We start from the raw sequence: 25,033 nt of genomic DNA, 5'->3' as shown, positions 1-25,033 counted from the left end.
AACTGAAAGTTAATGGGGACGTTGCTAAAGATCACAGACAAACGGTTACTGTACTTTTAATGAACATTTTATTCATGTCACCTTTAAATTAGTTAAATTTGATAGGATGATAATGTAATGCAAAATGGCTTCCTCCCCAGACCATTTTAGGTGGAGGGTAGATCAGAATTTAATTTTAGGGTAATGCCAGGTCAAAATTAAATTTAAAAGATTACGGTTTGAAAGTAATAAATCCAGAGTGACCAATGGAAAAAAATATTAAGTTAATGAGATGTGCAAGCCATTTAGAAAACCACAGATATTTTATATGACATATATTTTTCTTATCTGGAAACAAGCCATTTTAATACCTGCTGACAGGGATGAAAGTGGGGACAGGAGAAGAAAAGGCATTCTTACAGCTATTGCTATCGGGTCTTGATAAAGTTATGAAGATAAATGCAAAAAGTTCATGATGAAGATATTCATCATTTGATCAGCAAGCCTGTTAAGAACTTAAGACCCCTAAATCCTGTTGCAGGTATCTCAATAGGTGTTCTGCTTTTCAAAGTGTTGTCACTCACATATGCCAAATAAATTTTTCACAAATTCAGTTGATGCAGCTGCTCAGAAACCGGGAGGTATGGGATCAGGTAGCCCGCTTTCTCCCTGTGTCTCATCCCTCTCCTTCCTCTTATCTATCATGAAGCATGCATGACCACACATTATGTGCAACTGATCTCACAATTTACATCTGCTTTTATACAGCCTTACCACTCACGTGGATTCTGTGCTTTCTTGAGTCACGCTCCTTCCTCAAAGGAAGGTGACCCTGCACAATGCCAGAGAAAGGGGCCAAGGGACAGCTAAAGCAGCAGCCTGCAAAGAAAGCAGAGAAACAAGGTAGGAGGGCACAAAATAAACCTGAGGGATGCAGCTGAGGCAAGAAGGGAGGTGCGAGAAAGGAAAAGTTTGTGTATCACTGGTAGGCCAGTGAAGAACATGTTCCATCAAAATGAGGTCTGAGTGAAAAGAAGCGTGGAATCCGAGCTCTTCAGAGAGGAGTAAACTCATTTCATGCAAAGACAGTAAGCTACATCGTGATGTGAAACTACAGAGCATGACTGATCCCTTGCAGTAAAGCTTTGGTTATGTGAATATTGTTACAAATAAGAAAAATACACTCAGGGAGTTTCAAAAATTAGATAAGTCACCTAGTTCCAAGTTATTTCCGGATATTCTGGTGGCACTGCAGCTGATGAAGCTGAGCGTGCCTGCTACGTTAAACGCGAGTGTGTTACATCAGCCATGCCACGTGTGCTACATTAGCCATGCCATGATGACTTTGACACTGAACTAATGGCCTATACCATCCTGGGGTTCCCCCTCCAGACCATTTGCCAACTGAAGCTCGAGAAGAGTGTCTTCCCACCTGTTAAGCAGCGCATAGGGTTGTTGCAGTGGTTCAGCATCTACAGGAGCAACCAAAGGCATTTGAGGGTTCGAGTGTGGATGTTATTTCATAAAATCTGAAGTGAAACCTGGGCACCTGACTGGACATGTCTTTCCCCTCTCCACACAAAACTGAGAAAAGGCGTTAGACTCGGGCAGAAGCTAAGGAGTGTCCCTGCGCGCTGTTACCTCCACAGGAACAGTGCCCCGAATCCAGCTCACTACACAACACCTGAAGGAGCTGCCTGGGTTTAAAAACCACTCGTGCTGCACATGTCCCAGCATTCAGGTTTCAGAAAGAGCCCTCTAGATTGAGCGTTTTGGACATTCTGTGTCTTCAGTGAAAGACTGGGCAGCAGATAAACCCCGCTGAAATACACAGAGCTCCGAGCATCGGCCGCACCGCACTGTGACGAGAGACGCTGAATGCGGAGAATGAATAAGCCTGGGCAGCGCTGAGCAGTTGTGCTCTCATCACAGTGCCAAAATTATTCTGATTTGTTGTCCTTACTAGACAGCTCACTGATAAGCTGGAATGGTCATCAGGGCTATTGATTTTTTTTTTTTTTTTTGGCCGGGGGTGAATACTGGCTTTAAGCAATCTCTTCTCAAGGCTCAGTTTGATAATCCTTTTCAAGCTTTTATTTAAACTCTTGAAGAGGAAAAAAAAAGCAAGAATGAATTAGATACTGGAAGAACACAAAGAAGCTGGAAAGAGGAGATCAATAACTCACATACACAGCAGTAAACAAACTGGAACAATTACAGGGAAAGATGGCTATTGATCAATATCAGGAGCCGCTCATACGCTGGCACCTCTGCTTATACCAGACCTCAATTATAGTCCTACATTCTCATAATATAACTGCATTCTACAATTTTTATCACCAGGGAAATTTTAATTCCCTTTTATTAGTGAATAATAACTATACATTTTTTTTTAGGGAGTGGGCAAAATCAGTAGATTTACATATCAGCAAAATGTCGGCTGCCGAGGGCGCTGTGTTGTTATAACCTGCCTTACAGGCTGGAAAGCTGAGCTGGGAACGATGAACTGGCCTCCCCAAGGGCAAGGGCAGGGGCAGAAGCTGACAGAGACCTGCATCTCCTGAGTGCTGGGGACTTGCTTTTCTGGCAATGCTTGGCCCTGTAGACCTTCACAGCAAGGGGAGACTTTTTTTCTTTAAAAAATAAAAAAAATATATTAAAAATTGGCAACTATTCTCTTTCAGAAGCCCTGAATCAGAAGTATTCAGACCTATAGCTCACAATACAGTGAGAGAAGCAAAGAATCTCTGCCCTGCGTGCATCCAAGTCATCCTGGAAGACTTTTAAACAATGCTTTTCACATCTATGAAGATCTGCTCGTTATACTGAAAGATGTGTGAGTATTTACAAGGCTGGCAGGCGTCCTCAGGACAGAAGTCTTCCCTGCTTTCACTTTTCACAATTACTTTCACAAACTCCTGTCTGATACCAAAGGACAAAATCGTGCCTTTCGTTTCTCCCATCCCCAGTTCTTGCAGTACTTCTAGCATAAAGATCATCAGATAGAATTACAACCAAGTGCAAAATCATCCCATGTAAGTTAACACAATGAAATACAAAATAAACATCTTACTCAGCAGGAGTGTCCACCAAAAGGAGCAAACTGCCTGACCTTGGAACTGAAAGTCAGAAATCCCAGCCCCTCCTGCCAGTCCCACCACTGCCTTGCACAAAGTTTCCGAGGTGTTGAATTCTCCCTGGACTTGGATGTTCGCTTCCAGTTCCCTCTCAGGTACTTGCCTGGTCTGTAAAAACTATCACGCGCTTAAATTTTGTTCAATTACATGAGTCGGAGTAAAATTTAACTTTCAGTTGGTTGGAATTTTGTGGTTTCGACTTAATGAGATGTATCAGCACCAACACAGCTTTCCCTTTCTCGGGAAATTGCTTCCTCGTAGATATCTGAGGTAACTGAGTTTTAATTTAAGGCATACGTATCAATCCGCAAGCCTGTCTCCGTAAAATCTTACTTAAAAAGACAAGTTGCATAAGAATAACGAGCTGAAGTCTGTCCTCTTTAAAAGTTTCTCTAGCAAAATAAGCTCACCTTTAAAAAAAAAAACCCAGAATCCTATTCACAATTCATATTGGAAATTGAGGGGTGAAGAATTAAATCTGAACTGAAATAAAGGTCAGAAGCAAGGTTAACACATAGTATAATAATTTATCATAAACCTAAAAGTTTTTTTTTCCCAGAGTTAGAACTATACCATTTTACTAAAAACTGCCTTTTTAATAAACTGAATAGTTGGGTTTCAAGCCACCGGTTCCTAACATCTACAGAAATATTGCTGAAAATATCTCTAGCCATATTGATGAAAATATCTACAGCCAAGAGATTGTCCATAAAGTTTCAATTTGAAAAAAATATATAGATTTTCAACAAGAAGTTTACCGTCAACATCTGCAACAAGATCTATTTAAAAGGTGGAGGATGAAGAGCCTTAGTGACTGTTAACAGGCATAAACATAACCAGGATACAGAAGCTGGGAGACACAGTCTGGCTTTATAACCAAAGTTTGCCTTAACGATAACAATCTCAGTAAAAGAGACCCCAGCTCAGGATTTTCACAGAGACATCATGGATTTTCACAGAAACACCCAGGAAATCTTCCCCTCCTCCAGAGAGTAAATTCAGATTTTTCCAATCATACTGTGTAATAAAGCATGGCAGCATTAGCAACTGCTTTATGTGAGCGTTGAATTTATCAAAAAGGTTCAAGTGGCACATTTCCTTCCATCATGGCCCCCATCCCATTCCTCACCTCTTTTCCTTCCTTCAGGAAAGCTGAAGAAGATGCCACATGAGGTTTCTGACGGAGAAGTGACGAAACTCACCACCTCATCCTACCTCTACAACTCTAAGGACAACCTTCAGTGCCACGGCAGTATCGATACCGACTGGTTCACACAGAGGAAAGAAAACAATAGAACCACTATCTCTGTTCTTCTGCCCAAGAGCAGACATCTTGAGCAAACAGGGTAGGGAAGCACTGAAACTAAGTTATCGGTGGACTTGAGTTGGTAGCTTTTTTTTTTTTTAATCCTTTCATTTTCCCAAATATTGTAGTGTCATAACAACTCTTGAGCTGTGCACATGACTATCCCTAAAGACTTGTTTCCTTGAGCATCCTGAAAAGAGCTCTGAAGCTGGATCCACGACCTGCTTCTCTTGGTTTGTATTACAAGCTTTACCTTTTTTTTCCCCTCTCCTTTTTTTTTTTTTTTTTTAACATCCCCCTTGCCTTTCCACTTGAGTTTTTATTCCGATCCAGCTCTCTGCTGTCTTGACATTCAGGTGCTCTTCAAAAAAGCCATCACCGATTTCCTTGTAATCCTTACGTAAAACGGACAATATGCTAAGGAAGATCGCCTTGCAAAGTTGCCAAAAGAGCAATTCCAATCTAATTAGGAGTTCGTACTGCTTCAGTGAAAGCAGCACAAACACTGTTAATAGCCACTGCAGCTGCTTTGTCAATAACTCCCAGTGAATCCTCCAATTTATAAGAAAAATCAGGAAACTATTGGATTCTATGACGCTGATAGATCTATCAGCATTCATTGCCCCCATCCTCTGCTACACAAGGCACAAAGGCCAATAACTCTAACAGTCCCTTAAATGCTGAAGGATCATTATTAAAGTGTGCTTGGCATCCCTGGTCATTAATTATAATCTTGTGCACATATGCAGTGTGATTGCAGGAAATAATCAGCTTTGTCTGCCAAATTGGCAACATTTAGAAACTAATTTGTTATGACATACCATCAAAGATATTTAAACAACAAACCCCAAGCTCTGCTGCACTGCGCACGCTGTTAAAATATCAGATCACATCATTAAAAAAAAGAGTTAAAATATCCGAGGGGAGGTAATATTTATCCTTGAACCCTGGTTCAAGTGGAATTTCCAGAAAGAACAGTTATAGCCTTTCTCCCTCGCAGTTCGCGGGAGAGGAAGCTCTCTCCAGAGCGACGGGCGGACGCGGGGAGGGAATGGCTTCGATTACACTACAGACGTGCTGTCAAGTCAGGAGCTATTAAACGGCCACTGAATAAATGTTTGCCAAGAGCAAAGCTCAGCCAGGATTACTGCGCTGTTCGGGATGCCTGCAGATTCATTTTGAGACTTTAAACTCATATTTATGCGTCTCATTTCTTTTATAGCCCCCGTCGCCCCTCTCATCCCCCTAGCCCCGCCGCTGCACCAGCAGAAGGATGAGAACACCCAGAGCCCGTCCAGTCTGGCAACGGGGGTTGAAGCAAAGCTGTGCTGAGAGGTGACAGACTCTGCACATCCTGACGTCAGGGTGAGCTCTGAACCCGTCGTGAAACACAGACGAGAAGGTGCCGTTTACAGAGTACTTAAATAAAGTGGGCAAAACGATGGCAACCAAGCCAGTTTTAAAACGTCCAAGGCTCCAGAACACGAACTATGAGACTACGGAAAGTTCAAGGGCTTGCCAGACTCACCTGTGTATCAGAGGGAGCAAAACACTTCATCGTATTACGTGCACACATAATATGATTTCTTTCTCAGATTTATGGCCAGAGTATTAAAATATGCATCAAAATAAAACCAGAAATTAAATATTGAGCTATGTTGTCTTCCAGGAGACAAAATTCTTTCCCCTCCCCACCCAAAATTGGAATGATTTAAAAATGGCAAAGCACATCACTTGTGAAACATTTTATAAAGAAAAGAATTGCTTCTAAACGGAAATATGGCTATAGTTGTTATTAAGAGAGCTAAATACGATGCTTTTCCCTAGAGTAAGAAGCTGAACTTTTATATTTTTCTGCAGCCTTTTCTGACACTTTTTCCTCTCCGTGCTGTTTCCATCTGTGCATTTTCTTGGTTACGTCCCGTCCGTAGCAGGAGTCCGTCAGTCCAGTTAAAGCCGAGGATGGAAGATCCAAGAACTGACACATGCAAAACACTTCACCGGTGTGATTCTCACAGTAATGACCGTTTCCTCCGGGAGACTGTACTGCAGCAGAATATTTGGTTTAGTTTATGTGACAATCTCCTACTCTTTTCCCATGTTTTCTCAGAATCCAGCATTCTGTATTATTGAAACAGCAGTTAAGAAATCACAGTTTTGGGCAAATCCATTTCAGATTCTCAATGGCTGTCATCGGCCACCGAACTAACAATAACATCTTTTGTTTTTTTTTTTCTCATGTTATTTTGAAGTTTGTAACTAATTTAATAACAAAGTCTTTCAAAATGCTTGAAAAGGACTGATTTTTTTTTTTTTCCTAAAGGAATTAATGTTACGTACATTTCTTTACCACACAGTCTTGAAATCTGTGTCCCAAGGACACTTGGTGAAATAGGAGGTAATAAAATGATCTCAAATCCATTGTCATGGAAAGATAAGCTGTATCAAAAGGTACAGACTATTAATACCTATTATGTCAATATTTTTAAAATGTTTCCATGTTTTCAAAGAAAAAGAATAGATATGAACTTCTAATTAGCACCTTAAAAATAAAGCAAATATTTTCTACGTATCTGTATAGATTTCACTATAGTATTAGCCTTTAACCTTTCAAATGAGTAGCTTGTACAGCCTTACCTTATTTTTTTTCTTATTTTTTTTTACATTTCGTATCTGATTGTACAGGAATAGATGTACAAACCCAGGACCCAAACCACCCCAAAACAAGGACATCGGTAAAGCCTTTCTTTTGTTCTTTGAGTTGTTGCAACATCTCCAGAGATAAAATTTTGAGCTTCCCATTAGGATAAGCATTTAACTAAAGCTTTTCATATAAATGGTGTAAGATCACAAAAGTACCGCGCTGTGCGCAGAGTTTAATACAGTGCTCTTGAAAAAAGCAGATGGAGAGTTCGCAATGCCTTTTAATCAGGACACATTTTACCTTGAAAAGTTCTATTGCAGTGTACTTAATTAAGGCTAACATTCAAATTACGTATAATAATACGGTTGTAATTATTTTCTTCTTTTTCGTATTTTGATAAAAGTTATTCAGCAGTTACATAAAGGCCTAAAACATTGGCCTTGGAAACAATGTCCTTTCAAACAAACCGTTTTAAATTCAATGTTGGATGAACAATGCCTTTACAGGGGGAACCAAACCAAACCTAACAGGGTGCGAATTACCAGAAGGCCAATACAGCGCAAAGTTGAGGTGCTGTCCCCGTAGCCACACAGAAGACATATCGTAAGAACGGTGACCATTGTTTCCTATGTATTTCAGTAGATTCAACTCTGAAAATGAAATGCCTTGAGAGGAAATACAGGAGTGATTGAATCCCAATCTACTCCAGCTCTACTGGGCTCACTTTGACACTTGCTCGCAATGTGGAGGGAAGCTCTGAAGGCAGGGATTGCATCGACCTTTATAGCAGAGGAACAAGAGTTCTCCTTCTCAGTGCCAAGCCAAGCCAATGTCCCCTGGAACAGAGTCGTTACCAGCGCCCTTAATTCCACCACCAAGTACGAGATGAGAAGGAGGGTGCTCAGAGGAGGCGGAAAGACGGTACGCACAAGGACAAGCTCCCTGAGTCCCCGTCTCTCTCCTTGCTGAGGCATTATTTCCCATACTTCAATCACTCTCGTCATTATTCTCTGACCACTCTCCAGTTGTCTATATCCTCGTGAATTACGGAGAGGAGAACTGCATACGAGGAGTATGCCAGAAGCAGTCACACTAGCGCCAAAACCAGAAGCAGCAGAACCTCTCTCATTCTCATAAAATTTCCTTTTATATTAATTCAAAAATCTCATTAGCCCTTTTGGCCATGGTGTTTCCTCAGAGCTCACATCTGCCTGGTCATCCACAACAAAGCCAGAGATGCACGTTGTATCCTCCCGTTTCGCACACAGAAACTCCTGATTAGCTTACTGGAAACGGCAGCCTCTTCATGCTACACTGAGAATTTGTCCACTTAGATTCTGTGATGAATCAGTGCCCCTGTTGAATTTTCCCTTTTCCTAATAATCCCATACCAGATTGCTCCAAACTCCTCATTCTGTTCTCATTTCCCCTTCTTATTTTCCATAGCTCCTACAGTTTACACTAGCTAGCTGGTTTCCCTGTTCCATTTGTTTGCATCTGCTTTCTCTCGTCTAAGCAGATGGCTTTATAAATAGGAAAAATACTCTTCTCCACCAAGCCTTGGTGGCTTTTGAGGGATCCCACTGAAAGTTTTTAACTCTTCGTAATTGATTTTTCCGTTTTAATTCTTCCACTTGGATGAATGGCTCAAAATCATTTTCAGCTTCATGAATAGCGGCCCTTTTAAAACACAAGACAATATTACTGCTGAAACTTTGTTCACACGTGGCATCCGTAGTCAAGTTATGATAACGTACCAAAACAGTAATTAATTTTTAGTTCTGTGATCATTTTGTCCGTCATTATGAGGTCGGGCACAGAATTTCCCATGTTGGATTCAGTTCTTTATGGCATTGCATTCTCCACTTCTTTCTTGCAGACTAAACTCTCTGTGATTTTGCGGTCTTCTTGTGCCCAGACGTGAAAGGAGCTGGTGATCCGTTGGTAGATTGTAAACCCACATGGATCTGATCATCTTGGCCAACTTCCATTGCACCCATCCCTGATAGCACTTGCTTCCATTCAATTAACAGATCCATCTCTTGTCATGGCACCCAGTTTCTGATCTGGCTCATGTCAGTAAAAATGAGACATAATTACAGTGAAGTCAGAAACACTTCTTTTTTTTTGTGAGAGGTCTCTAGTTTAGCCGCTCAACATACAACAGTTCTTCCAATAAACACTGTTTCCTTTACCTACGATCCTTGTGTGCCACTGAATATTCTCTGATGGGAACGTGCTGCACCACTCCTAATTTTACTCTTACGTGTGCATTTGAACTAGGGGCAAGTACAACGTGGCTAGCACACTGTGTGTCATTTGGCACAATAAACTTCTTGGGCTGACGTTACAAACAGTTATCACATACATATCCCAACTTCCCCTGCTTAAATAAGGAAGAAAATTCGAACTCAGCATCCCATTCTTTTAATACGGATGCTGCCAGTGACTTACCCTTGGAAAGATAATACTTATCTAGCAAGTTCATAAGGCTGTTGGGAGAATTATTTCCTTGCTGTGCTAAAATTAATTATCTGAAGTGCTGCATAATGGATCAGTAATGTTTTCCTCATTGTCATCATCATGAAGTATACTTCATTCATTTGCCAGAGAAAATAACCATGTTGAAAAAATAAGATGGGCATTATTTACAACCTGTACAACTTTCTAAATTCGGAAATAGAAGTCATTCTTCTCCGCAAGCAAAACATTTTTTCCAGAGAGATATGCAAAATGGAAATATGTTTTTTTTTTTATTCCTAATGCTGAAGGGTAGGCTGGGGATGAAAATACAGCGTACTCTCCCTATAACTACCAGTACTTCAGGATAGGCTATGGTAACTGGTTAGTAGAAGTCACACAAAATTAGCTGCTCCATTTCTGTAACATATATAAAATGCTTATATATTAAAAATCTAGAATTTCAAAAGTCCTTGTCTTGCTCCAGGAATCCTAATGCCTATTTCTTAGATCCTTGGGGAAATTAGGAAGCTACTAGACAAGTTAATGCTTTGAAGCTGTAATTTAAAAGGTTTTTTTAAGAAACTCTTCTTTTTTTTTTTTTTTCCTGAAGAACTTGGCATATTTTAAAGAGAAAATTGTAATAATAATTATGGATATATTGACCTCTTTGTACTCGTAGGCTGGCCACTCAAGTGAAGTAGATTTTAACCAGCTCCCTGTAGGATTCTGTCAGCTTCCTACGTTTCCATGCTGTGGCACTTCTTGCATTCATCCTGCAAGCTGCCTAACGCTGTCTTAAGATTTGACTCACTAAAGAAACCCTTCCTCAGATCACTTTGTTCCACGCTTTGAAGAACTTCATGGGTGTACGATGCCTCACCGACGGCAGGCCTGTCTGTAAATACACCGCACTTCTGTTTGGGGCTGTGTGAGCAGACCTTCCAGCTGTAGCTTACCGTGGTGATGATGGAGCTCTAGCGCAGGAAATGTTGAAGGATTTTAACTGCGTTGTGTAATTTTTCCCTTGATAAAAACAGACAGGCTCTATCTGCAATATAATTTGCACTATTGGTCTCACTGTTGCAGCTCACAGATACTGGTGAGAGTTGGAATGAGCAGGAAGCCCCTATCCAAAGCTCTTTGATATCAATGAAGAGCCTGAAATCAACTGTCAGGCTTTGGATCAGGCCCCAAAGGTGTGATTTTGAGAAAACTGAAGAGTCATCGGTATACCAGAGTCTCATATAACACAGGGTAATACTACCCTGCACTAAACCATGGTTTTGAAAAAAAAAAACAAAACAAAACAAAAAAGAGCCACCCTCTCTGAGAAAGAACTATACCTGAAACACAACTGTGCTGCATTCAGCGTAGCTTCATAGACACAGAAAATATCTGGGGCTTTGGCATTATTACAATGAATAATCAGAAGAAGTTTTGGGGAAGCACCTATCGCCTATAGCTGGAAGTATAAAAATGAGTTGAAATTTAAAAATTAAGAATCAGTTTCTATACCCTGAAACTAAGTCCGTTTGCTGCACCTTACGCCTCTAAAGATCTGGCGTGTTTTTCCTGGATAAAACAAAGCAAAAAGGAAAGATGTGTGTAAATGTGAGAATAGATGATGGATTTGACACTTGTGTCAGTCTAACTGTTGCAATTGAGACGTTCTTCCCCGGAAACCCTACACTAGGACTGTCAATGTCGGGTAAAGAGCTCACATTACTTTCAAGTATAAGAACATAGTTCACAATAAAATACACTTTGGATTGAAAAACTGCACTTATGTCCAGGCTCAACCACGCAGAAATCAGTTTCTTAATGCTCTATATCTGATCTGAACGTCAGTTCTCTACACAAGTTATCCCTATTTAAGTCAACAGATTTACCACAATGAAAGAAAAGTGTCATCCCGGAGGCTCCTCTATATTTATGTATATAAAGAGAGAGAAAGAGCGAATGTGCTTTTCTTATCCCCTTTATATCCACTCGCTAATATGCAGAGGTATTGAATATCCTGCAAATTCATTTTACAGTCCTGGCAACCAAGGCAGTTGCCTCGACACACAGAGCGGGGAGTTTGCTGCACGCCCTGCACATCAAACGTAAAAGACGGCCACAAAATGTCCGCAGTCGTACAAGAAGTTTGGAATCTTTTTTAAAAATAAATATGCCTCCTAATGCAAAAGAAGCAATTTACATACAAATCTATTTCCCCAAATATCTCCCTGCTTCCTAAAAGCGGAGGGTACAATGATTTCGCTGGATGCGTTGCTGCATGCCTTATTCATATCACGATTTACAAAAGGGAAGTTGGAATTTAAAAGCAATCTAGGTACACCTGGCTATCTGCAAAGATAATGAAGTACTATTTTTATTGTTAACACTGCTGCAAAAAATGAGATGTTTGGTGATGCAGACCTATACAAAAGGCTGTACCTCAGTCATGTAAAACCCGTTCAATTTAAGCAGCACTGACATAACTATTTAGCTGCTTCTATGGTTTTAGTCCTCAAAATGCAGAGACATGTAATACCTTGAAATGAATCTTGAGATTTCCTTCTCTTCCTTAGCAGGATTGCTACCTTTTCGTGTGCAATGTCAGACATAAAACTTCCTGTACCTCTGTTGCTGATGAGAACAGTAACAAATGATGACAAGCTGATCTGAAAGAAACTGTTTCTAGCACTTCAGGATAGTTCACTTGGCTTAATGTCAGACTGAGCATACAGAAAATTTATGATTTCCAGTAAGAAAGCGGGTTTTGGACTCCTTAGCGAATGGAAGAGAGCTATGCTTATGTTACAAATAAGAAACTGTAATCGTTGTTATCATTGAAGAATGAAATGGCCCTACAAAGAAAAACTGAAATGGTAAAAAGAAGTTTTTGAATGGGATTTCCTGCAGTATCTGTTACAAACTGTTTTGAAAAACCTTCCTATACACCCCCCCCCCGGTGCCTGTACATACATTCATGTGTGCACCTACACAGACACGCGTGTTTATGGCACTTGCTAGTAACACTGGTATAGGATCTCAATCCGCAGCCAAAACTTCATTACGCTAGGTGCCACACAAACACAAAACACTTAAGAGAGCGCTTGTAGCTGAAATGTAGGGCAAGGCACAGTATGTGATTACACACAGACAGGAAACAGCTAAGAAAAATCCATTGTGATGATAGTGGCCAGCCCGATGGGCAGAGGTCTCTGCACGCCGGCACCTAGCTGCTGTTAAGTTTACGCGTAGTGTCCTGTCACCACAGAGTTTTAAGAGAGGAATTAAAGGAGAATAATAAACCAGTCCTGCAAATGTCTAAGAACTCCTCTTCTCCGGCATCATTTAAAATTGACATGAAGTGCCTTCCACGCATTAGCCCTTAAAAACCCAGAAACTGTCTTCATCTACTTACAATTCTCATGTAAGCACAGAACATCACTGAGCCTCAGAGAACCATTTTTAACAGCAGTAGTCAGATACTGGACACTTAAAAAAATTAAACACTGAATACCAACGAGGACAGCAAAATGGCAACGTATCACAGAACTGACAACTCCAGGTCCTTACTGCTGATATTCTTGTTTCTGATGATGCTGAACCCGTTGTTTGTAAATAAGTCATCATTTTTTCGCTGACTTATGCCTTGATGACACTTAATAACCAATTCCTGAAAGCTGTCAGTGGTCATATTTGGGGGAGATCCTCACACAAAAGTAAAAAGAAACATCATTTCTGTTTGGAACAGTCTTGAGATAGTATCACAAAGATGTCAGAGCAGAACATCACTCCCTCCCTTCCCAGGAACAGGACATTCCTCCAGCAAAGGATTTAGTAAGCAGTAATGAGAGACTTTGTGAAGTGACTTCATGTCATAGTGTTTGTTTAGAAAGAAAAAAGAAAAAGGGGATGGTGAGTCTCTTGGTTCAGCTCGTTGCAGCGTGTCAGAGAGTGAACAGCTGAGCTGAGACGCGTCAGGCATTGAGGGAGCAACCAGACAGCAGGAAACTAATTCACTGCGTGAGCTGCTGTCCTGCCACTCCTCTCTGCCCAGTAATCAAGAGTCCTTTAAAACACTTTTCACTTCATCCACTCTTGACTCACACTGAGCTTCAAAAATTTCCTTTGGCCAAGACTGGTTCTCAGGGCAGACAAATCTAGAACTCCTTGGTGGCATCCCCAGTGCACAAAGCACCTCTCCACCAGTACGCATGGCTGGCTTCCTGGGGTATCCAACTTCTACTCAAGCAGTTCAAGTTTGGCAACGCTGTGAGCAACCGAAAACAGGTCACTTGTACACTCGCTTCGTTGGCACCGCTCCTGTTCTCAGATCAAGCAGGCATCATCCACACATGCGTGATGCTCACGGCGCTCAGCCTTTCCTGCTCATTTGATAAAAACCAAGAGTAATGAATGACCTAAAAAGCAGCAGGTAGATGTGAAGATCAGTTTGAAACGCAGCTCATGAGAAATGAAAATATGTATTTGTAAGTCAAATCCCTTAACTGGAAGCACAAAAACTGTTGAGTTCTCTTTGAATACAAGGAGAAGATTTCGCTACACTGATTGGCTAACCTATGCCTGGACTTCCTTATCACAAGCCTTCTATCTAATCCCGTTCATTTCTATTTGTTCCTTTTGCTAATATTGGCTTTTTAAATCTCCCTTCAACTGGAGGCACCAGCCCTACCAGTACCTTTAACCATCCTCATTGCACTTTCATTGAAATCAATGGGGCTTTGCAAATTACCATTGTACAGCTGACTCCATTATGCCCATTACAGATTTAAAAACATGATGACAAGAAGCTAATCTGTACGCACAACTCCCTCTCTTCTGCTGTAAATAACTCAGCCATATAATTTTTTAAATGCTGGAGTGCCTAAATTATAGACTGACAATATGCAAAATTTCATCTTCAAATAAGTCTGTGGGTTTTTTGTAGCTAAGATAATACAGCACTTTTCACAGACTCAGCTAAACTGTGATAGCTTTTGTTTGTTTTGTCTTGCTTCTTGTTTAAAAATGGATAAAGTCATGTCGGGCCAATTTAATTTAAATAGGATGTTCAGAGACTGAGAAGTGAAGTGGCTGAGTTTCAGTTCTACAGAATGTTAATAGCAGAATTAACAACGCAGCGTCCCCGCACAGCCCTTCAAAACAGGGTCTGACAAACTCCTCATCTCAATAAAAACTCCCTTTCCCCTCATTAGTAGCACGCCTGTGCCAGTAAGGAGGGAAACAGCAGACTTGGACACTCCTTGGAGAGCATGGGACACCTCCATGGCGCCAGACTAACCTCCAGACCTTCTGAGCAGGACGTTCCTCCAGGGAATACAGCCCAGATGATGAAGGAAGGTGTGATCTGTTCCCACCTCGTGAAGCTTTGGGAGCTGTAAATGCCTTGAACTTTTCAAGCCCTTCAATGCTGAACCGCAGCACGCAGGCGCCAACGCAACAAAGGGTGAATGAAAGCCCCCAGCTGCTGCGCCATGTGCCAGAGATTTCAGGGACTTTCTGGTGCCAACAGTCTATGGCAGAGTTGTCATTTGCACCCCAGAGCTTGTGCAAGGAAATGGAGGACAAAAGGCAAGTGAAACATAGGGACAGGGCAAGTGTGGGAGCACAGGCAGGATGCTGTTCCCTCTTCTGTGGTTATTCAGCAGAGAGCTGAAAGGAACTCAGTGGAGTCTGAACCTGGGACAGCAGCACCACTGAACCCCAAGGCAGCTCTTCCTCCCAGAAGGATGTGTCCCACGGGTCCCAGGTCCAATGAGGAGCCTCGTGACATGCCCTGTGAGACTGCTTTCACCTGGCCAGCAAAACCCTCCCAGGAGCAGCAAGGCAAGATGTCGCGGAAGGAATAAAGCGGTTTTCCCCAAATAACTTTCCTTCTCCTGTGGGTGGGGATGATTTAGCCCATTGTGCAATCTCCGCTGCTGTGTAATTTATGTTCACTGGGGTGCCAGAACCGCACAGTCTCCTCTAAATATAAGCAATTAACTCCCATTAGCATTAGCGGGAATCACTCAGGAAACTATCCCCCATTATTGATTATCTTGTTTTTGTACCAGCTCAAAAAAACGTACAAAGAAAAGAAAATCACATAGTTAGTGGCTTTGGCTAAGTTAAGGCAGGCAAATTAGATTCATTATCATTCTTGAGCCAAACAGTGGGGCTTATTAGAATGTAGTTCATTTACATACTTTGATCTGATGGGTGTAGATACCTAATTATACAGCAGCCAGCAACTTATTTTTGATGTTTTTTATTAATTAATATTCAGTATTATAATTAAATGCACAGGCTGCTCTTCTGCAAATTCTTCTTTTTGTTTGTTTCTGAAACAAAAATAACTTTTAGAACATACCTGCAAAGTACATGACAGCAAGAGATTCCTCCGTAGCGCAACCGAACTGTACGCCGCCACTGACAACAACCATGGCCCCACGGCTTTGCCCGAGGCCCTGGTACTCCTCACCCCATCCTCAGCAGATAGCAACGCCCCTGATGTTAAACCCGATACCCCAAATACGCTCCTGTAGCAGTATCTATACCTTTAAGTCATAGAAAGGTTTACATATATTCATCCTCTTTAATGTAAATATCTTATTTTGATATAGTTCTTTTTAACAGAATCACTCATGGGTATGACCGACTTTGGCAGATCTTGTTATCTCATACAAAACAAAACAAAACAAAAACAACTAGTGTGTCTTAATGCAAAATTTGGAAACCTATTTTGAAGAGGGAAAACAGAGGACTGTAATTGTCTAATAGTAATTGTATTCTGTCCTCCACATTTTTTATCATCATCTTACATAAACAGAAACACTGTAAGAAAAAGGAGATAAAGGTAGTAAAAAAATCTCCCCGAAACAATACACACACCGTAGTTTGTACAAATCACCAAGCCGGTCACACTGTGTTCTTTGTGTGGCCTCAAGAAACAGGAGGACCAATTTCTGCTTTTACCTGCACAGCTCTGTTCCCACAAGAAGGCAAGCGCCATGGCTCCCCACCCAAGAGAGCACTTGCATGCATGCTTAATATGAAGTATGCGCCTTTCGTGTCCCCCATGACACGCTGTTTTAAAGAGAAGCACAGGGTATACATTTTGATGTAAAGCAGAGTGCTCAGCAGATGACAAAGTTGCGTCCTCTCAGCAGTCAGTAAGACGTGACAGACTCGTGTCGGTGAACGTGAAAGCGGAATATAGCCATATGGAAATATAGGGCCACACCAAAGATTACAGTTAGGTACCATACACAGAGACAGAGGCAGGACTCGGCAAAGAATTTCCACATTAGATGCTGCTGTTATTTACCATGGTTGTGACGGCAAAGCTACATGTAGACGTAGGCGCAGATTTTGAGAGCGCCTCAACATCACCTAGTGTGATAGAGTAGTGGCTGCAGATTTTGGAAGACCTTCAAGTCATGCACTGATCTGTGTCTGTCAGAGGTCTCCCGGTCTCAGTAGCTCAGAAGCCTCCTATGCAAAACAGGCATTTCTCCAGGAAAAGGCATATCCAGCCTGTTCAAACTCCAGGAACCGCCTGCTGATTAGGTCATTAAATAAAGCAGCCGTGAGGGGTGGCATTATGTACAGATCACTCTAAAGGAAATAATATTTGAATAAATACAGCAAGTAAAGCTCACTAAGGCTTCACATACAGTGAACGGTTCTCCTGAGCAGACAGCGCCAAGCAAGCTGAAAAATTAATTTACTATTTGTTACCGGTTTTGTTATGATTGGTATCTTTACAAGTCTGAGCCATTAGCATGCAAGTTTACAAATATCCTCTGAGCCTTGTAATGTCCTGTCATTTTCCTCCAGGGATTTATGTCAGAATCCAACTCTGTTCTTAAGTGATCTTCCAGTAGGACAGAATGACAGCACCATTATAGCTCCCTCCAGCAGATGATGATAATGATATTATTATACCTCTGATCGGCTTGGGGATGATTGTTTGAACTTTATCAGTATTAATAGAGAAAATAATAAAGGTATTAATATTTGAAAGCTCTCTGTATTGTGTTTAGTATCATATTATTGCTACATTTTATGGCAAGTACTTTGACATTTCAGTGAATTTCCATTTACAGTATTAACACTAAATCTACTCATTTTATAATTGCTTTTGGATACTTGTAGGGTTTAATTTCTGATATTTCCTTTCAATAAAGGGACCTACATATGAAATTGGTATACAATTATCCTCACAAATTTATATTGTTAGCCTAGAGTCTGGGGGGGCTTAGAACAGCCAAAAATATTGTCTATGGCTACTGGACCAAATGAGGCCATATTGCCTTCTTGGGTTCCACACTCACCAAGATTCCTTCTAGTTCTGCAGTGGAAGTATCCTTTTTATCTCAGCTATTTAAAATATTCGTGTAATCCACATAAAAGGACAAAAGCTGCCAAGCAACCCAGACTGACCATTTCAGAAGGAACCTCAAGATGGAGAAGAACACGTCAAACAGTTGCCCTACCCTAGAAAAGAGTCAGGAAGACAGAAGAGTAGGCACAGTTTGCATCTAGGAAAAGGTAACCTGTGTAATGACTGAGTTGGGATGGGGTCATCCTACATGGATCTAACCTGAAAATAATTGTTGGAGAGAAACAAGCCAGGTGACAAAGCAAACACTTGCCCCGTGCCATGCTAATTTCTTCAGATAGGTGTAGATGTTCCTGCAGAAGTACAGATTTTGTTCCAGTACCTGTTTGGAACTCTGAGTTTCCTCAATTCTTTTTGTAACAACTCGCAGTAAGTTAATAAAGCTACGGTTTTGTAGAGTTACAAGACCGTATGTTCTGACTGCTCAAAACTAATTTTTTAAAGGGAAACACATAAAAGAAAACTCTGACATTAAGGAAAATGCAAACAGTAGTCTGCCACCTCCTTAGTTTTGTGAGCGAGGCATCAAAAAGGCAACAAAGTTGATGACAGTAGAGGCAACAACTATTTCTCATTTTGAGGCTCAGCTTTGGTGAGTTTATTTGTTTTATTCTCTGCAGTTGCAGAGCAGCAATATATTAACAGCTTGTAAATCAATGTCAGACAGGTTATGTGAGAGATCCTATATGAAATGTTTATAGTACTGTGCGATACCGAATGAGATACGCTCTTTAAAGCCCACCTCTGATGTTTCATAGAATTACATTCTCAGCAGCTCTCCTGAGAGCTACTCCCCAGCCTTCATAGCCAAAAATGAGGTGCTAGGAGGGACGGCAGAACTGAAAGGGAAGGTGGTTAAGCAACAGCCAGTTCACTGGATGATTCGTGGCGTAGTATTATGGTAGCTCTCAGGAGCCCTGATCACCCATGAGTCCCTGTAGAGATGCTTTTAAACGGAAAAGACAAATGGTGTTTATCAGGTGGCCAAGCTTATTAAATAGTGCCCGGATGCAGACATCTGTTTTGGATGAAGGGCTAAATCCCAACACTCGGGAAACTATTTCAGTTTTCAGTTTTGCTCTTAAAATTCTGACTAAGACATGAGATGAAGAGATCTGGTCTCAGGATCTCCTATCCAAACAGGTAGAACTCACTCGCATTATGAAGAAGACTCAGTTACCAGGTATAGCATTGCAAGTAGAAAGCACAGTAGTTTTAAGATAAGATACTACTACTCTCCCATGCTTCTACTTACTCACCTACCAGCACATCGTACTGCTGACAGCCAAGATCACAGCATTTCCTGTTCTCAGCCAGTTCTTAGCACAGACCTTGCTTGAACGTCATACATTCAAGTTTCATCCCAGCCTTCAATTTGGCAGGTTGAAGGCTGGGATAAAACTTTGCACCTTTCTTTGCACCCTCCTAGGGCAGGAAGTGTTGGCATTCCCCGTGAACTCAGCGAGCAGGGCTAAGAGCGGTCTCATCAGGCCAGGATCTCCTGGAGCTCTCCAGAGCTCCTGCCTGTACCAGGTCTGAATGTGTGCCAGTGTCTGACTGCAGTAGAAGTAACGTTAAAAGGAAACCCCTGCAATTGTATCAGCCTCACCGTCTTTGCCAGGCTTGCTTGTCCTCTGTGGAATTGCATATCCACTTAAGGTTATGAATTTGATTTATCTTCAAGATTTGAAGCGAGTTTCAATCCTTGTGGAAGCAAAAGAACAATCGTGTGGAGCAGAAGATGATACAGGGAAGATATATCTGTGCGGGAATTTACCACACACGGCTTTGTCAAGACGCTTCAGTCCTGATTTGCAGACCTTTGCAGTACACATTTCTTGTGGAGGGACTACTAAATTAGTTCTGATTTACATCATTGTGGGGAGCATGGAAAAATACTGGTCTGAGCCAACAAAACAAACACGTAGTTGAACTGAGGTGTCAGGAGGCACAGATGTATTGCGCCACCTGCACTACTTGTGGGATGCTCCTTCCAGTCAGTTCTACGGCGCATCCACTCTGAGCTAACTTGCACAGCATTAAATTACAATTGTATTGATTTTTCACAGCATTAATTTCATGGTGATGCTCTAAACTGCTTAAGGCTCTATCCAGAATAGTGCTGAACTTGGGATAAAAAGTAAAGAATGGAGGCATTTTTAGGAAATCAAAAGAGGTCACCAGGAGATACCACGGAAGCTGCTTCGGTTCCGTACAGCATACCACATTTTTATCACGGGTCCCATGGAAGCAGCTGCCCCGGGACTGGAGAAGTGGCTTTTCCAGCAGATTTCAATATGCTGTTTATTGTAAACCTGGAATTCACTTTAAAGGTGTTTCCAACTGACATCCACGAGTAGAACTGTGAAGACACTTCAGACCTTATTGATGGCCTCAGACCAATTGACAAGGAGCCGTGAAGTCTCCCAGTTGCAGGTTCACGATATAGAACCCACACCCAATTTTTAGCTAATACTGAAATACTGCATCGAGCTACAGTGTCGCTCATAGGGATGTTCCACTGCGCTGTGATAGATCTAAATCTTGCGTTCTTCAAGTCAGTGGGAGTTTTGCTTGAGGAAGAAATGAAAAATTAGGGCTGCAGAAAACACAAAGTCAGTAATTTGGCAGCCTGATTTTATAATAATCTTTGTCTAATGATTATTTAATATTGTACTAGGCTATTTAAAAGAATATTCTACAAAGTGCTGGAGCTTCCTTTTCAAAGCTTGTGTAAAATGTGATTTGTAATTAGTAGCTTTAGATATGTAATGTGTGTGAGAGAATATTAGTATTCCATAAAAGCTGCTGTCAGTATAAGTTATATGGAGAAGCACAAAATAATATGAATCCTTAATGCCTAAAATATTTTGTTTAAAATAGATTTGCTGGATTGTGTAGAATCTCCACCTTGGAAACTTAAATTATTTTTTTTTTCCCTTTGAATTAGGAACCATGAGTTAGGAACTGTGACCATAAATGACCTGAGCACTAAGGGAATACATTAAAATTTACTTTTAAGTACTTCAAAGCGTTGCACTTTATTCACATATAGATACTGGAATTATTCACAGAGCTTGTTACTACAGCTCTGGAAATTACTCACCAGTGTAAGTGTGCATTAAAATATTACAGTATTTACAGTAGTGGTCAAGTCAGTAAATTCCACGGATGGCTGACACCAGTGACACTAAGGGAGCTTAGAATTTGGGCCATTCCTTACTGGTGCGACCAGTGCTCCTTCACTGCGCCTCACAGGGATAAACACATTTTTATTTATTTTTTTTTTGGAAGGTTTTTCCTTTATGAAAAAGAAGGAAAGGGGCTTCACTGCGTCTCACAAGGATCGACACCTTTTTTTTGGGGGCAGGTTTTCCCTTTGTGAGGAAGGAAAGGGGCTTTTCCCGGCCGGGGGCGGCAGAGGGCGCCCGCACCCCGCGGAAGCGGCCGCGCTGCGGGCCTGGGGAGAGCGGGCGCGGCTCCCCTTCGCCTCAGGAAAATCCCACCCAAATCCGATTCTAAGTCCCGCCGAATTCTTGGTGTACTTAGGAAGAATACTAAAGGAAAGGGGGAAAAAAAAAAAACAAACCAAAACAAAAGCACTCACAGTTTCCTTGCTCGGACCTAGGAAACCTTCACACGCGCATCCTGAGGTTCTCAGGGCAAAATCCTGTGGGATCCTAATCTCGCAGCAAAACCTTCCCGTTCTTGAAAGGCTTCCCAACAGACACAGGGAGCAGGATTTGGCCACCAGGCATCGAAGAAGCAAGAAACCAAAGATGTTTCTTAAATTGCCTAAAGCTGAGGGAAGACTTTTTTTTTTTAAGCCAGTGTCGGCTGATACGTGAGCCTGACATGCTGCTACTAAAATCGTTAATATTAAAAGAATATAGCAATTAATGCGTCTTGTGTTCCTTAGTGTTGGGTGATGGCTTGATTTCTCCCTTCACAAAGGAGTTTTCTCAGCATATTCCCTTTCTGACCTAGATAAAATAATTTCTTATTCTTCATCTACTTCTGTAAGGTAACGGCGTGGTGAAGAATGCGATGCGTGCGCTACAGATGGCACTGAAAGAATCCAAGAATCTAAAAATACAGTAAGTTTTACAGGAGAGGTTTCGTAAGGTGGCTGTCTCCTCCTTGACATCACTATTCAGCTGGCTATTGGAATGGGACTAATTTAATTAAGAGAACAGCTCGGATAAAACATTTTTGTCAGATTCTCCAAGTCCTATTCACCTTGCTTGAGAACTCAAGCAAGTCTTCTCTGAAGCAGCGCAGTAATACACCTCCCGTCACGCCAGCTTAGCCCAGCACAGCTAAAATAGGAGCAACTGGCACAAAGAAAACTACTGAACTTAATGTAAAGATTATCATATTATTTTTCCAATGGTGACCCAACGGTCAAGGCAATTGCTGGCAAGAAATTGTTCGCTGCGGTCTTGATCTTTCACTCCTCAAAAGCCGCAGGCGAGTTTTATTTGCAGTATTTTGTCCCGAAAGCCTCACAGCTTGCCACGAGCTCATCGTTTCACTCCTCTGCTTTCCGAAGTATCTGAAGCGAAAGCAGCTGTTTCTAAGCAATAAACGTCAATTGTGGGTTTGGGTTTTTTTTTTTTGCAGTGATCACTGCTATTGGGGTTTTTGTTTTGTTTTTTTTGTTTGTTGTTTTTTTTTTTTTGTGAGAAATTTAAGCAGAATGGTGAGACCACAATACAGCTAAAATACAAACCAGACTGTTAATTTGACTGTGCTCTATGAAACTTGATTTCCTAGTAATAACTTTCTGTATCTGGTTGCAGTAAGTAATCAAATATTGCAATCACACTTTGCATTTTAAAAAGAATAGTGTATTTTTAAGGAAAGAGAAAAAGCTGGAGAAGATGGGTTTGTGGCTAAACAATACAGTTCTTCAGATCCCAAACAGAGCCACTATCAACGCTGGGGAGGTGGGTGATGGGCAAAGACGCGGGAAGAGGCGAAGCCAAGAAGAACAGGGTTAATAGAAGTTTTCCAATCTAACATTCTCAAAGTAAACACATAAACAAGGAAAAAAAGCTTCTGTCTGACCAAGGAAGAGACGTGTTAGAAGGATGTAATGCAATCCCTGCAGCATTTCAAACTCTACTTCAAATCTAGGTCTCTTTCCACATAGGATGTTCATTGCTTGCAGCAAAAATGGGTTCTTTTAAAGAGCATGTCCCTTTATCATCATAGACCCAGCAGTTTCAGATTTCATACTTGTGATCTCAATAGCTTGCAGGAATTTATATTCAGAACACAGAGCTTTGGTGTATAAAACTGGGGAAAAATGTCAGACGATGTGTTTGCGTATCACCCAGCAATCCGGGAGAGGGGACTGATGCATTTTAGCTGTCCCAACATTGTTTCTCAGACTTCAGAAAAAAAAATGGAAAGACTCAAAAGAAAAAATAAAATAGCTTTGTATAGTGTTTGAGAAGTGGCAAGGATGTGTCACCATTAACTCTGTTTACTGCTTTATTGCTGAGTGACTGTCTCCTATGAAATGTGCTGTCTGCAGTCCTTCAGATTCAGCTGTTAAAGCCTTCGGTGAAGAAATCCCTGGTAAAGGCCATCTAAGCATCTATCTAGAAACACTTGCACTGCTGATTTACCCTGGTTAACCGTCCTTATTATACTTTCACCTGAGATCTGGGTTTCCTTGGTTTGCTGCAGTCCTGATGGCCAGAAGAGACCCTTTCAATCACAGAGAGCCCCAGGAAGGCAATGAGATCTCCTTCAATGAAGATACTTCCACCCACGTGAATCCCGCTCTTAGATATTTCTCACTGGTATATTGACTTTTTCAGGATGGCACGGGAGCTAACTTAACTTGAATTTCCTGGCTTTTGAGAGATTATAGGCATTATTTACTCTTTCTTTTTTCACCTACCACATTTTTAATTAAATTAAATTCCCCATGCATGGTTAGCTATAAAGTGCATATTACTTACCTGCATCTTCAGATCTTTCACAGTCCCATGGGTAAATCCATAATTAGTTGGTTTTGTAAAATGCATATTATTTACTTGACAGGCCAGAATGGCTCTAGAGGAACTGTCCTCGTGTCTTGGTTAAGTGCATAATTAGGCAGGTTTTAAAAACCCGTATTAAGTTCCCCACATTGACGCCATTGCACTCCGTTTGTTAAACATTCATTCTTTTTTTTTAAAAAAAATAAATTGTATTATTTACTCAATCAGCCAAGACAGCATGTAATTATGTATTGAGGACATGTGCAATGCACAGAAAAAAAAATACTTATGAAAATGTATGGAAAAAATTACTTTGCACTATTAGGGCTTTTTTAAGCCACCATGTCCTCACCGCTTCCACCATTTCCTCACAAAATACCAAATATGTTCTGAAGCACAACTATTTTGTGAAAAAAAAAACAAGCACTACTTAACAGAATACTTTTACATTTACCTAAATTTCAGACTCATTTCATATATAAAGGGAGTATTTGTGCTCTTTTCCAAGGACAGAGCTGTTTAATAACATTAGAGTTAAACTTTATTTTACGCTCATACTTCCTCAGTCCTTTGGGACAGATCCTCACTAGCATAAAACACAGGTTGCTCCGCTGAAGAAGGTAGTGGCATGTTAATCAGCAAAGCAGAGGAACGGAATCACCGTGTCCTAGAAATCATGCACTACTACTTTCCAGTGGATATTTCAAACCGTAAAGTTTAGGAGACTGACTGGTGCCCGAGAGTAAGTTCTTATCATTGCAATGGAAAGCTTTCAGAGTGACCATTCCCCCCGAAAAACCCCTGCAGAAAGTCAAGGTACCATTTTCATGCTACTCTGAGGTCTTACAGGGGACACGGGTTGCGTGCAGGCTTTGAGGATGGGAATGCGCGTCACGCAATTTCATTAGTGGCAGACTGAAAGCATGAAGTAGTAACTCACACAGCAGTAATCCCAGACAACTGCCCAACTACCGTTCACCTCAGCTGAGTCTATTCAACATCTGGACACATAATGTGCATTGGACCAGAGTCATGCAGGTGCTGAAACACCAGTTCTTATCGATTTTACTAAGTGAGATACTCTTGTAACTGAAGAACCGTGCCCTT

The sequence above is a fragment of the Chlamydotis macqueenii genome, chromosome 3 (genome assembly GCF_036417535.1).
Source record: "Chlamydotis macqueenii isolate bChlMac1 chromosome 3, bChlMac1.mat, whole genome shotgun sequence".
Lineage (NCBI taxonomy): Eukaryota > Metazoa > Chordata > Aves > Otidiformes > Otididae > Chlamydotis > Chlamydotis macqueenii.
The sequence above is the reverse complement of the archived record's forward strand: the minus strand, read 5'-3'. Positions refer to the sequence as shown.